Here is a 12,782-nt window from a genome sequence, read left to right on the forward strand (position 1 = left end):
CTCCACAGGCACTAGAAGCGATACACAGCACAGGCAAAAAGAAGTGGTTGATGGAAAGCCGTCTCTGGATATAGAATATCCTGCACAGCAATGCAGTGTGAGCAAAGCACTGGAGTGCTGACATTCCCTTCAGAGGAGGGGGAATTTGGGTATGCTGAAAATAGATCCTCTTGAGATGGACATCAAGCAGCTGCCTCACTTTCTGCCAGCTCTGAAGATCTGACTTCCCTTCCTCCAAGCTGAGAAGGGTCAGAAGGGACAGACAGGTAACTTCAGCGGTTCAGGTAAAAAGTTGAAATATCTCAAAATTCTCGCTTTATGGTAGGGCGTTTTCAAGAGCCCCAAAAGAAATTATCTTCCTCCTGTTCATTCTGCTGTGGAGATAACTTTTACATTTCAAGTGGGAATAACTGATAAAGAACCACGCACTGTTCTGAAAGGAGCGTAATTCATAAGCAATGCAACCTTTCTGCTACTATCCTCATCCAACATTACCCACTGATTTTAAGGTACGTACTAGACAGTAAAAGACGGGAATGTCAGCATTACTGTAACACTTGAAAGAAATCCGTGAAGGTTAATGGATCTGAAGGATCAATACCATAATTTGTGCAAGCCCTGCTATGCCCACAGTGATACTTGCTGCAACTGTAAAATTCCCAATGAGGCATTTTGGTGTTTGAGTTTTAGTATGTATTAAGCTCTCTTTGATTAATAGATTAGGTGCTTTTCCCTTTTTCCCTGTGTCTGATGTTATTGGTGGACTCCAGATTTTCCCTCTTGGACTCTTTGTCCCAGGCTGTAAATTCTGATCCTGCCCCTCACTAGTGCAGTTTGAAGCTTCTCTACTCTGCCTGGTCTAATTGAGTGGGTGATGTCAGTCGTTGCTTAGGCTGAATCTTTTCTGGGCTGGCTGGCGTCTCTGCCTCCACCACAGTGAAACAGAAACTTCCAGCCTTACTCATGGTGCCAATCTACCTGGCTTTGGGTCCTGTACCTCTCTGTCTTCATCAGCTGTAGTGAACAGAAAATTGTTTTGCTTTGTTGTAGTTGGTCTGGACATTTGCACAGGTCTTGTAATTGCTGCATTCCTTGGAATAATCAGTACAAAGCGGTGTCTGTTCATGGTTAATCGTTTGTCAAGTCTGCCATATGCCTTTCATAAACAGGATGAGGGGAGATTTTAGTGTTTCTATTCAAAATTTTCCATTGCTTCTGAGTGCAGTCGTAGACATGAAAGGACTTGAAGAACTTCTGTGAAGAGACTGGCAATCATGTTAAAGAAACTCGTGCTCTCAGAAGGAGAGGTTTTTTTCTTGCTATATGAATTTTCCAAAGCAGATCAGGGTAAAGAAGCAGTGACAGGAGTGGGAGAAAGGCGATAAGGAGGGGTCCTGCCAGCAACGGGTAATATCCAGTAGTCTGTACAGACAGAGGCTCAGAGATTGGAAGGCAGGAGAGTGCTACTGTATGTGAGGAAGCAGCTGCAGCATTGATTGGTGACCCTTGCTCTTAATCTATTCTTCCTAAACAAAGCCTTCAAGCTCTGCTTCCATCTCTCCAGCCCATTTTCCATATCTTCTCTTCATATCCTCTCTTGCCCTCTCTCTTGACCTCCCTACTCCCAGTAGCTACGGATCCTGGAGAACCTCATTTCTGAGTGTGATGGGGAGATGTGGAGGGGCTGATATCACTTAGAAATTCTATCTGTACCTACAGATCTTTTAATGTGGTTCCTGGCAGCAGTAAGAAATAAAGAATATCCACTAAAACCACAGCAGAGATGAATGTGATTATAAATTCATGACTAGTACAGTGATTGTATGACATGGATTTATGTGACTGTTGGGCAGTCATGCAGCTGTTGCACATCGTGTAGCGTGTCTTGTAGTTGAAAAGTGTGAGAGTGACTGTCTGCTGGGCTTGGAGTCTACAGATTTTCACGGGAACTATGATTAAGACTGAATCTCTCTCTGAACTGAGATGGGTTTTGAGATGGGTTTTGATTGACCTCTCAGAGAGATAAAAATCAGGGTATTTTTTAAGTCACATCTTTTAAGTCACAGTCACCAATGAATGAATTTGTTTATTTTCATACTCATAAGCTACAATTTGTTTCCAGTGAAAATTCACCTTAGAGAAGTGCCAGAGATTTGATTTCAGATGATGGATTAAAATATGAATCTTATTAGAAGCTATTTGTATCGGAGGCCTTGTAAGACACCGTACTCAAGGAGTCAGTGATCCTCAATAAGCCATGTCTATCTGTTGGCCCTTGTACTTGGGCTTGAGAATTCCATATGATGTTAACATAAAATTTAACTTATAAAATCTATGAGAAAGACAAATGTCTCTGCATTAAGGGGTGGAATGTCTTGATCCTGAGCAGGAGACCACGCTACATGGAGGAGTCAGTGATTCACCTCACAGTTAACCTGAGCATGCCCAGGCTCGTGCTGGATTGTGCAGCCCATCCTTTGGGCCGGGCTGTGCTGCAGAAATCCCTTGGCTGCTGGGTGCACTCAGGCAGATCATTGTCTTTGCCCATAGCAGGGGGGTTGGAACTGGATGATCTTTAAGGTCCCTTCCAACCCAAACTATTCTATGATTCTATGATTGTTAAGGGAGGACCATGCAGACAGCTCCCTCTTGGTACCCATGATCACACCACCCATGCAGCCTTTCATGTATGTGAAAGTGTAAAAAGAAGTTCCTTCTTCAGACATCCCTTATGAATAGAATTAGTTTTTTTTGTAACAAATTTGTATTAGCACAATTGACCTGAAAACAAGGAACCTCTCCATAGGTGGGGTCAGGTGCAGCGTGCCATGGAAAAATCCATCCTTGGTCCATCCGATACTGCGTGAACCTTGGATGCCCAGCCTCTGACGGGTTACAAGATTTACTTGGGATCAGTGTTCCTGTTTTTATTCCTTTATCCAACTAGCTATTTTATTAAGCCACTTGTTGTTGGACCTTTCTTATTGAGATCCAGGAAGAAACCCGCATTGTCTATCCGTTCCTGCCTCACCCCCTCAACTTTGTGTTGTGGAACACCATCGGTTATTGAGATTTTGCAGCTTGTTCACACCTCCTCACCTCAGGCCATGATGGCATCTTGAGTTACTGTGAAGGCCCTTCTTTTAGGGGCTGATTAGAAAGAGCATGTACTTTTCCCAGGGGCAAAAATAATTATCTGAAAACCTTTTTTCTTTCTAAAAAATATTTCGACTACTCTTGAAAGCAAAGGTGTGCCAGAAAAACTTAGGTACCTTCCTTTCCTACCTCTGGTGGATGCAAGTTGTTATGTTAGGAAGTGGCAGCAGGATGAAAGGATCTAGGTTTACCAATCATAGTGCAGGAAAAAAAAGGGCTGTGGCTTTCCCCAGCCACTTTATGGTCTGCAGAACATTAACTCAGATGAAGTAAATCGCGTGACCAGCACTTAAGTCATGATGGATTTCAGAATACAGCGTGGCACGCTGGAGTTTGCTTGTTTCTTGCTAGTCCGATAGCATTAACACTGAGGTTATGGGCCGGGCACTGGAGAGTTAACTCGGGGTTTATGATCAACTCCAGCAGCTTTGCTGAAAGCCCTGCCAGTGTGTCGTCACTGTTTGCTCCAGGTTTGCTCAGCTATGAGCAGGCCCAGCTGTGCTGTGGTCACTTATTGGCCTCTGAACCCAAGGAGCACCCGAGCCTGTGGCTCAGCAGCTGTGACATGGGTGCATGTAGTGCTCTGCCTCCCAAACACAGGCTCTGCCCAGAGCCACGAGCAGTGGCTGCATCTCTCCGTGCAGAGGGGCATCTTCCCTCTGGGTGTCCAGATCCTGCCCTGGCTCTGGGGCAGCAGCACCCGGGCTCCAGGATCTCTATTGCTTGGCCTTTTTGCCGGGTGCCGATGCCGAGGAGGCCCTGCCTGCCTCGCTGCTCCGTTGGCTCATGCGAGGGGCAGCTCAGGGCATGGCGATGACTCTGGGTCAGCCCAAAAGCCAGCCTGGAGCAGTGTTTCCATGGTGGTGTCCAAGGCTGGCAAAATATGGGGATTATGAGAAGAGATAGATGCGCTGAGACTTTTCCTGAGTATTTCCCCATGCAATTGTTGTGGGGGGGGTCAGGAGTCTATACCTGGTTGCTCTCCCATGAATTTGTGTGGCAGCTTTTTGAAATGGAAACATTCAGCGGCCACTCCGTTGGCGGTGAGGAGCTGTGCAGATTATGAGTGGTTTGAAGAATCCCATCCTTCTGTCTTTAGCCACCTGTTAATTACACTTGATGCCTGTACTCCTTGTGCAGAGAAATTCAGTCATCAATCCACGCCCTCTCGTTATCCCCTCTTGCTTTCACAGACTTTACATCTGCTGTCTCTCTCCTCTCCAGCTTGAAGGGCCCAGGGCTGACTGGGAATTTTCAACGGCCAAAGGACGTTTCAGACGCCTGTGTCAGTTGACACTAAATGCTCTTTCCAGTGGGTGGGCCCCCTGCGGGGTGCTTGAAAATATCTCTCACTCTGATTCAAGCTTGATTTGAAAAGATGAAAAAGTTGTCTGCCTCCCCAATGTCCATAGAGGGTGTGATGTTCTCAAAATGAGAACCCATTGAAGTCCGGTTCCCTATGAAAATCTCTTGGCTCAGCAATTCCACTACAAACGCAACTGAGGACCCCAGCTGAAGTGCCTATTTTTATGGTTATTGATATCAATGCTCTCTGGGGTCAGATTTCACGAGAAGAATCTAATTTTTCGCTGACATTGTAAAATTTGAGGGGGAGGTTAGAGGTCTCTGGGGACTAAGTGAAGCATTTGGCTTCACCAGCTGCACAGGGAATATGATCTGGGACAAATATAAAAACTCAGGGATTTATACATTTGGTTTAGATGTTAGAAGTTCATTTAAAGTGATGGTTCTCCTTACAGCCATACTTGCATATGCCTGTTCCACACCATTTTTGGTATTCTAATATTTCTTCTTTGGATTGGCCTTGCTGTTGCTGTGCAGAATTTGAAACCTTCCTGCGAGACAATCTCTCGGTGAATGTCTAGATGGACTAGTTTTTCCTCAGACAACTATAGACGTTGTTGACCATGACTATGTTCACCCCTTTTTTTTCTGTTTCATCATCCCAGTTCTTATGTAAGTATGTGAAACAGCATTTATAGCTCTCTCTGGTAAGAAAAAAGGCTCTTGCGTACCAGAGAGTAAACATTTTCCTCTCTTACGTGACACACAATTGCTCCACAGAAAGGGATTTCTCCACTGCTGCTTTTGTACTGGAGGGTGGACTCGTTTCCATCTTTAAAAAGAGTCTTTGTACCGGGATGGACTAACACTTCCCTGTTAGTACAGCAGGAGGGAGGTCTCCTATGTGGCATCTGGTTTCCATAGGAAACCAGGAACATCATGTGTTGGGCTCATGAGAAGTGTCTGCAGCAGTGTCTCAGTCCTCTGAGTCTTCAATATCAGGGGTCTTAAGAGACATTAGCTCATAAAAGTTATGGAGGAGAGTTTTATCCCCTGTAACTGAATGTTATCGTGGAAGAATTCACCGAGCAACCTATTTCACGCTTCAATGAATTCTGTCCTCCTTCTGCTCAGCCAGGAGTGCTACATCAGTGCCAGAGAAAACAGCAGGGACTCAGTGGCCACAGAAGTATTATGGAAAAGTGAGTTGTGTAGTCAGGAACCTGACAGTGTACCACAGGGACTGGAGAAGACCAGGTTATTGTGGACAGTGGCTTGCATTTAGCTCAGGGGAAGGTGCTGACCCTCCCTCAGTTCACCCTTGTCAAAGCAGCAGTCCCTTCGTGTCCTCAGCTGAGATGTCCATGCTGCAGTCTGCCAGCATCAAAGGGCTTGTTAACATGCCCAGGAAACAATCCACACATGCAATGGCTACTTGGATTGTTTGGAAGCAGCCTGTGACATGGCATCTACTGAACAGTGGATTATCTGCATAACGAGCAAGTTTGGCACCTAAGAGTTTTGCTTCCACATTATGCGAAGCATTCGGGGGCTGCTTCCAGCACAGGCCAGCCGTGCAGTTTGGTAGGAGGGAGGCACGCACAGAGCAAGGGGTTCAGAGCCAGGACAGGGTACAGACTGGATGCTGATACTAGCACAGCTTTGCCTTCGTAGAAAGGAGAAGGGAAAGGGAGGCGGTTGACCTTTAGACTCAGAGGAGAAAGAGCTGGAAAGATGTTTCTTGAATTGTGACTGTTGAATTGTAGGTGACAAAAAAGACCCTCTTTTAGGCTCTATGCATGTATGCAAGTGTGTTTATATATGCAGGGAGGTCTCTGGCAATGTACAGTGGTTCCCACATGCACCTGGAGTTTCTATTGCCTTGAGCCAAATGCTTTACTGCCACTCCTACTGGGAATATCCTAAATGAACAAGACGGGATGGCTGTGGCCCTTACCAATGGTTCTCTCAGATCCTATTGAGCTGGACAGTTTGATTACAAACAAACCATTTTAGTCAATTCATCTCTGTTCTATTTTGATTATTTTGCTTTCCATCAAGCCTCCTCCTTGTCAGCGCTGAGCAAGTAACACATGAGGCTCGCACAGAAAATTAATAGTGAAGTTTCTGCCTTCCCAGCCAGGTCAGGCAGAGGAACTTGCCAAATATGCGCGTCATTCGCTTGTTATCTCAGACACTGCCAAAATATTTTAAGCAGCAAAAAGTCCTGCAGCTGTAGGGGCTCGGCTGGCACGCTGGCTATCCGGTAGGGAAACATTGCTTTCCCCACCTCATAGGGCTCTGTAGCTGACTGCTCCACCTTACCTGCTGATTTTGTTTCTTATCAGGGATCAGGGCTGTATCTGGTTGTGTGACCGAGGCATGACCACCGCGGTTCCAAGCCCAGGTCCAACTGAGTAGTGAGACTGAGCATGTGTTCCCAGAAGGCACATGCATGTGGAGCAAAAATATGCAGCACAGGGGTCCATATATATACACATCTGGTCATCTGCTCACACAAATGCAAGCAGCACACACGGCCGCATCCTGTTTCCCTCTAAGAGTTCATGGCAAAGGTCTGGTGGTGGCAGCAATATAGACACTCATACATACAAAGAGACCCTGCTGGTAGCTGAGCATAGACACTTGGTGTGTCCAGGAGCCGTGCCTGGATCCCAGTCCCTCCAGGCCACGTGATGAGTTCCTCATGGCTTGTAAGAAGGCAGTTCTGGAAATCTTTCCTGAAGAGGGACTGGGCAGGTGGTAGAGGTCTGAAGGAATGGGAAGGGTTTCCCTCTTTCCTTCAGGTAATCTGTGTTTGACTGCCCAGTGCTGCTGCACAAAGCAATGTTTTTGCTGCTTTGTTTATGGATATAAATTTTAGAATGTGGTTCAGTGCTTTGTCTCACAGTTCTGTTAACAACCATTGACTTTTCTCTTGTGCCAAATACTGGTTTCCTCAGTTCCTTTGAGTTACGCCTTGTTGAAACCCGCAGAAATCTGCAGCCTGTGATTTTTCCAGAAATGCTTTGTATGTCTGGGCCCCAGCAGCTCCAATTCTCTGATGACTGTACTGGTTTTGTAGTTTTCACCAGATCAGTCATTGTTCTGGGCATGCCTTTCTAGGGCAAAGATGCGCATGCTGTTGCTTAGCTGTGCCGTATGATGAGGCAATTGCTATCATTCACGTGAATAAAACTCTTCCGCATTGATCAGTAGGGGCTAGATGGTTGGATCATGCAAGGAGCAAATGAACTAGGGTTGAATATTCCTGCCCTTGTATTGGACTTGGCTTCAGTGTGTACATTCCTGATGGAGATCAGTCCCATTCCTGCCATTTGGAGACAGGGTTGGTGCCTGAGCCCAAACATGCTGTGACATTACTAATTTCCTCAGTTTGGAGATGGAATTGGACCACCTGGACCTTGTTCCCTTCGCGCATCTGTGAGTTAAAAATCACAGCCTTTGCCATGCCTGTATGGGTATCCTGTGGGATGTTCTTTCCTAGGGCTTTTGTGAGTATGTTTTCTGGTTGCAGGAACTGTATAGCAAATTTGTGCTGAGACTGAACTGTGCCCAGAAAACTTTTCCTTGGAGTCAGAAGGTCACTAGGCACTGCAAGCCGATGCTGCTCTTCAGCCCAGAGGCTGTACTAACTTATCTTTAATTTCTGCCTGATTTTCTTTCATAGAGTCAAATTCTCTGTTCTTCTTAAGGATTCTGTCCTTTTCTCTCTCTCATTTTTCTTTTTTCTCTTTCTGGGCTACTTATCCCTACATCCTTTCTGAGGTTGTTCTGCTGGGAACCCATTTCTGCCAGTCTTCTCCATGTCAATTCTGATAACGGTTGTGAGGTGCTTTCGTGGCAATAATGGTTAAACAGTCTCTTATCTCAAGCTTCTATCTTCCTTTTGAGAGAAGCACAGCTATTTCAGGTACTGCATATGAACTGATTAAAGGAACTGACAAAGTTCAATGTAACTTTGCCAAAAAGAGAGTGCCTCTCTCTCACTGCAACTTCTACTTTGAACTTTCTTCAAAACTGAACTGCCTACAGTGAATCCTACTGTCCCAGGCAAATAGAAGGATCTTAGACCTGGGATGTAAACGGTGTGGACAAATCCTCATCATCTCAGTAGAGGGATGATGAGCTACCATCAGTAGACAATTCTGTTTTTCTTGATAACCTTTTTAGATTCTTTTAGATCTAAACAGGCATAACTCTGTATTAGAATGGATTTGACCTCAACCATAGGGGTGGTACTAACCTCATGTTGCTGCCACTATTTTTTTCCAGCAGAGACATATTTCCAGAAAGCACTGACTAGCAATGACTTTCTTCCATGCTCTGCTCATTTCCAATTTGCATGCCCACCTTAGTGGTAGTAATGTAGGAGAAGTAAGGGAAGGGCTTCTTGAAAGTTAGTGTGCCAGTACTGAGGAGTATGCATGCTACCAGGCTGGCTTGTATGGGTTTAGAGGCTTCCTTGTGAGTCAGATAAATGCAATTTTGTCTTTATCATGTCTAAAGGCACCTTCAGACTGACCCTCCAGCCAGTGTTACACTGCACTGTCAAGGAGTGAGGAGATCATGTTGACAATGGCCCACCCAAATGTAGGTGCTAGATAGAGGATAGAGGAGCATTGCTTCAATATGAGCATTGAGGCAGCCAGCATTAATGCAGACACCTTTTTGCACAGACTTGCTGGCTTGTAAAGCATGGCTTTATTCTACAGAAGCTCTGCTGGTACTTAGGCAGTGTATTTTCTTTCTTCCTTTTTAGCAGTATCTGTTGTTATAGAAATCGCACGTGCTGGGATGTATTCTCAGATTCACTCCTGAGTTCCTTTTAAAGCTTGACTTACATTTGCCATTTCTGTTTCTCTGCATTCTTTTTAGCACTGGTTACACGCCCCAGAAAATAATTCAATTTCTTCAGATTTTAATTCATTTAGCAATATTGAGTGAGGACCTGGTGCATTGCTACTCTTCTATTTCAAAACCTCTTGTATAAAAGAATATCCCTAATTGTTCTGTAGTGAAAAAAATAAACTTTTCTGCAGAGGACTTATTTTCTTCTGTGTTCTTTTTACAGCTTGGTCACCTGTTGGCTTTTTAAATGCTCCTGAAATCTTCACTGCAACCAAAACATTCACAAGCAACTCCCATGGGATTTCTGGTAACCTACAGCTTCCACAAGCTGCTTTCATTGAAGAAGGGTTTTTCTTTTCATCGCATTAATCAAAATTGTTCTTGGTGATGCACCTTTGCTATCACAGCAGCGTAGATGTTTCTGACTGATCCATGTAAGAAGCAATGTCTTCAGACAGTTGTTGCCAACCTTACTCACAGAAGCAATTTTCCTCCCTGACTACGAACAGCGTTTTTTCTTCCTAGGACACAGTTTGGTGAAATTTCTAGTGGTGCTTCACTCTCTGTGCTCTTATAAAGAATGCAGTGGGATGTCCCTGCCCATGGCAGGGGGGATGGGGCTGGGTGATCTTTAAGGTCCCTTCCAACTGAAACTATTCTATGATTCTTTAAACTTAGCTGTATCAGACAGGAGTCTCCTCGGATAAAAATCTAAACTGTGATACAGAAAGAACTAAAATTATCAAGATCTTCGGGGGGGAAAAAAAGAAGTGAGATAAAGTGGCCAGATCTTATACATCTATGGAAGATTCGGTATAACATTTTACTTGAGAAATATTCCCCTTGGGATTTGCAGCTCGCAAGCGCTGTTGTCGGCCCTGCTCTCAGTATGAACAGGGCATGCTGGAGGGATCAATGCACCCTGCGGGACCCCTGAGGAACCATCTGACAGGCGATGCCCGGCCTCTGCTCTAACAGCATTTCTGCTGCCCTCTGTGTAAAATGAGAGCTCCCAGGAATGTTAGCACCAAAGAAACAGAATTGCTGAAACACTGATCGTTCAGAGCAAGACTTCTCATCCCAACACTTCCCAACAGTAAGATACAGCTGGGCACTGGACTCTGGAGATGGTAGGACACACTTTCCTTATTAAAACCTCTCTTTCTCCTGTTGATTAATGAAATGCATGCTTTGAATATTCCCTGCAGGAGGTGTCTAGTCCAAAGTGGTGGTGTTGTGCTATGTAGTTAAAAAAAAAATCCTATAATGAGCGTGAGATAAGACTAGAGGTATCAATTGATTTTTGAGTAAAACAGATCAATGAACAGAACTACCAGAAAATTAAAAACATTCGGTGGGAGACATATCGAGTGGGTACAGGGTAATTATGGCCCTTCGTGACATTGGCCAAGGCAATGGTAATGGTAGCATTTCAAGGCAGTGGTAAATGGTAGCATTTCTGGGGCTAGAATTTACTTGTGAAGACCATTCTGTCCCTTCCACCAAGGCATGGAGGGACTGTGAAGATCTTTCTGTCTCCTAATTGCACTCTCTTGACTTTGCTTCAGGGTCAGTTTTTGCAATGCATTTGTGGCGTAGCTTAATGATCTAGAAGTCTGCCACATAAGTATGTGTGATGTTCCATGCTTATAGTGTCTTTCAGAAGACAGAGGAAGAAAGCAACTGGACTCTTAATGACAGCTCAGCACCACCGAACTGTGAAGTGAAGAAGGTAAAATATAATACCTGGACAGATGCTGAAAGAATGCCAAAGTTACACAGTTATTTAGGCTCCTCCTGTCTTTCCAGCAAGCATCAATGGAAGAGAACTGAAGAGTGGGTCCTGGATGAGGACATGACATTAAGAATGCCCTTTTCATCACTCACCAAAGCAGCTGAGGAGCTCCTGTTACAGAGCAGGTGAGTAGGGTGAGAAGGTTGAGTGGTCTCTGGCAAAAACAGAGACAACAGCTGGTATAAGTTGTTCAAGGAGGAGGATTTGGAGAGAGGGAAAATCAGGGTTGCTGGTATAGTGTGAGCTTAAGAAAGTGTCTACTCACCAGTAGAGGTCTGAGAACATGTTGGTAAGTTGCAATTACTGACAGATAACAGAGGTGCCCTAATATCAGCCGATTAATGTAGTTTTGATGCCTTGTTTTTCAATGTTATGAATGGAAGGAACATGCATATCATCCTTTGTCTGTGCTGTGGCTGTGCTCTTCTTAGGTGTTGTCACAATTTACTTATGCTCCAAACACCAGTTTGAACACCCAGAACATCTCCTGACGATGGAGTAGGGTGCATGCAGTTACATACAGAACTGTTGTGGATTATCTTGTATTTTCTTTTTCATTCTTATTTCCCCTTCACGTCCACAAGGGTTCATCCACAATCTCAAATCACTCCTAGGAAAAACAGATTTTTCCCTACATTCTCCCTAGACTGTTTCCTTGTTTGATGTGACTGCCATGAAGGTCATCACATTTAGGGACTCTGTATTTAAAAACATTGCCAGCTTGCGAAATAGTAGTGTGTCATTCAATGTCCAATGTATAAATTTACTCTTGGAAGCTACCCACACTCTATACATCTTGCCAGTTTCCACCAGTCCCCCAGGTTTCCCAAGGTGCACCTTCCTTCACTGATTTCAGCATTGTTGCTCACAAGAGCTTGGGGTGTGAGGAGGCACCAGACACTGCCTGCCCGCCTGCCCCTCCTGCAAAAGCAGACATTCAGAAACCATATGTTCCCCAAGGCTCCTTTACCCAGGGAGGCAGGCATTGAGGTACTGAGGCAGTGGGCATGAGATGGGTGGATGGACAGTAGGTCTACAAGAGCAGTGGATCTCTCATCTGGAGTGTAAGTACCGCAGTGACAGTCACTCTCAAGTGAGTTCCCTGCATCCCTGTGTTATTATCATCATACCTTTGGCCACTGAAGCCATTGTTCTGCACCAAGGAATAACAACTGCCTGCGCTGTCCCCTGGCTACTCTAAGATAGCTGATGTAACAAGCAAATGCTCTCGTAGATAATTAAAACCAGCAGACTTAGAGCCTAAGGTCAGGTACCAATAGCTAGATGATGTTCATTTGGTTGCTTCCTTCCCTCCTTCCTTCCTCTCCCTTTCTCACTTTTTGCTCTTTCTTCATTTTATTCTTGAAATCCTCCTTCCCCCTTCTCGCTCTCTGTCCTCTCATTCTCTCTTTCATTCACTCTTTCACCCTCTGTCCCTCTCCTTTTCTGTCAGTGGGAAGGAACACACTCGTTGGTCAAAGCAATGTTTCTGGTTCTTGAGTGTATGGCATGGAAATACTTGGAGAGCAGCAGTGATGAACATTATTATGAAATGTTATTGACAAGCACTGACTGCTAGGAATAATGTTTTTCCCCCAAGATCAGTTACCTTTGCATCAGCACTTCTCAGGTCATAAGCACCCTGACTCCAGAA

At 44.8% G+C, this 12,782-nt stretch overlaps 1 long non-coding RNA gene across 1 annotated transcript in view; it reads left to right on the plus strand.

Annotated features, from left to right (window-relative positions):
- LOC128853970 (uncharacterized) overlaps window positions 1-12,782 on the plus strand; it is a 22,885-nt gene continuing 10,103 nt past the window's right edge. Inside the window, exons 1-4 of the long non-coding RNA XR_008452840.1 lie at window positions 1-266; window positions 9,557-10,463; window positions 10,987-11,065; window positions 11,143-11,253. This is a non-coding gene — a long non-coding RNA (uncharacterized LOC128853970). The remainder of the gene's footprint in view (window positions 267-9,556; window positions 10,464-10,986; window positions 11,066-11,142; window positions 11,254-12,782) is intronic.

The sequence above is a fragment of the Cuculus canorus genome, chromosome 18 (genome assembly GCF_017976375.1).
Source record: "Cuculus canorus isolate bCucCan1 chromosome 18, bCucCan1.pri, whole genome shotgun sequence".
NCBI lineage: Eukaryota > Metazoa > Chordata > Aves > Cuculiformes > Cuculidae > Cuculus > Cuculus canorus.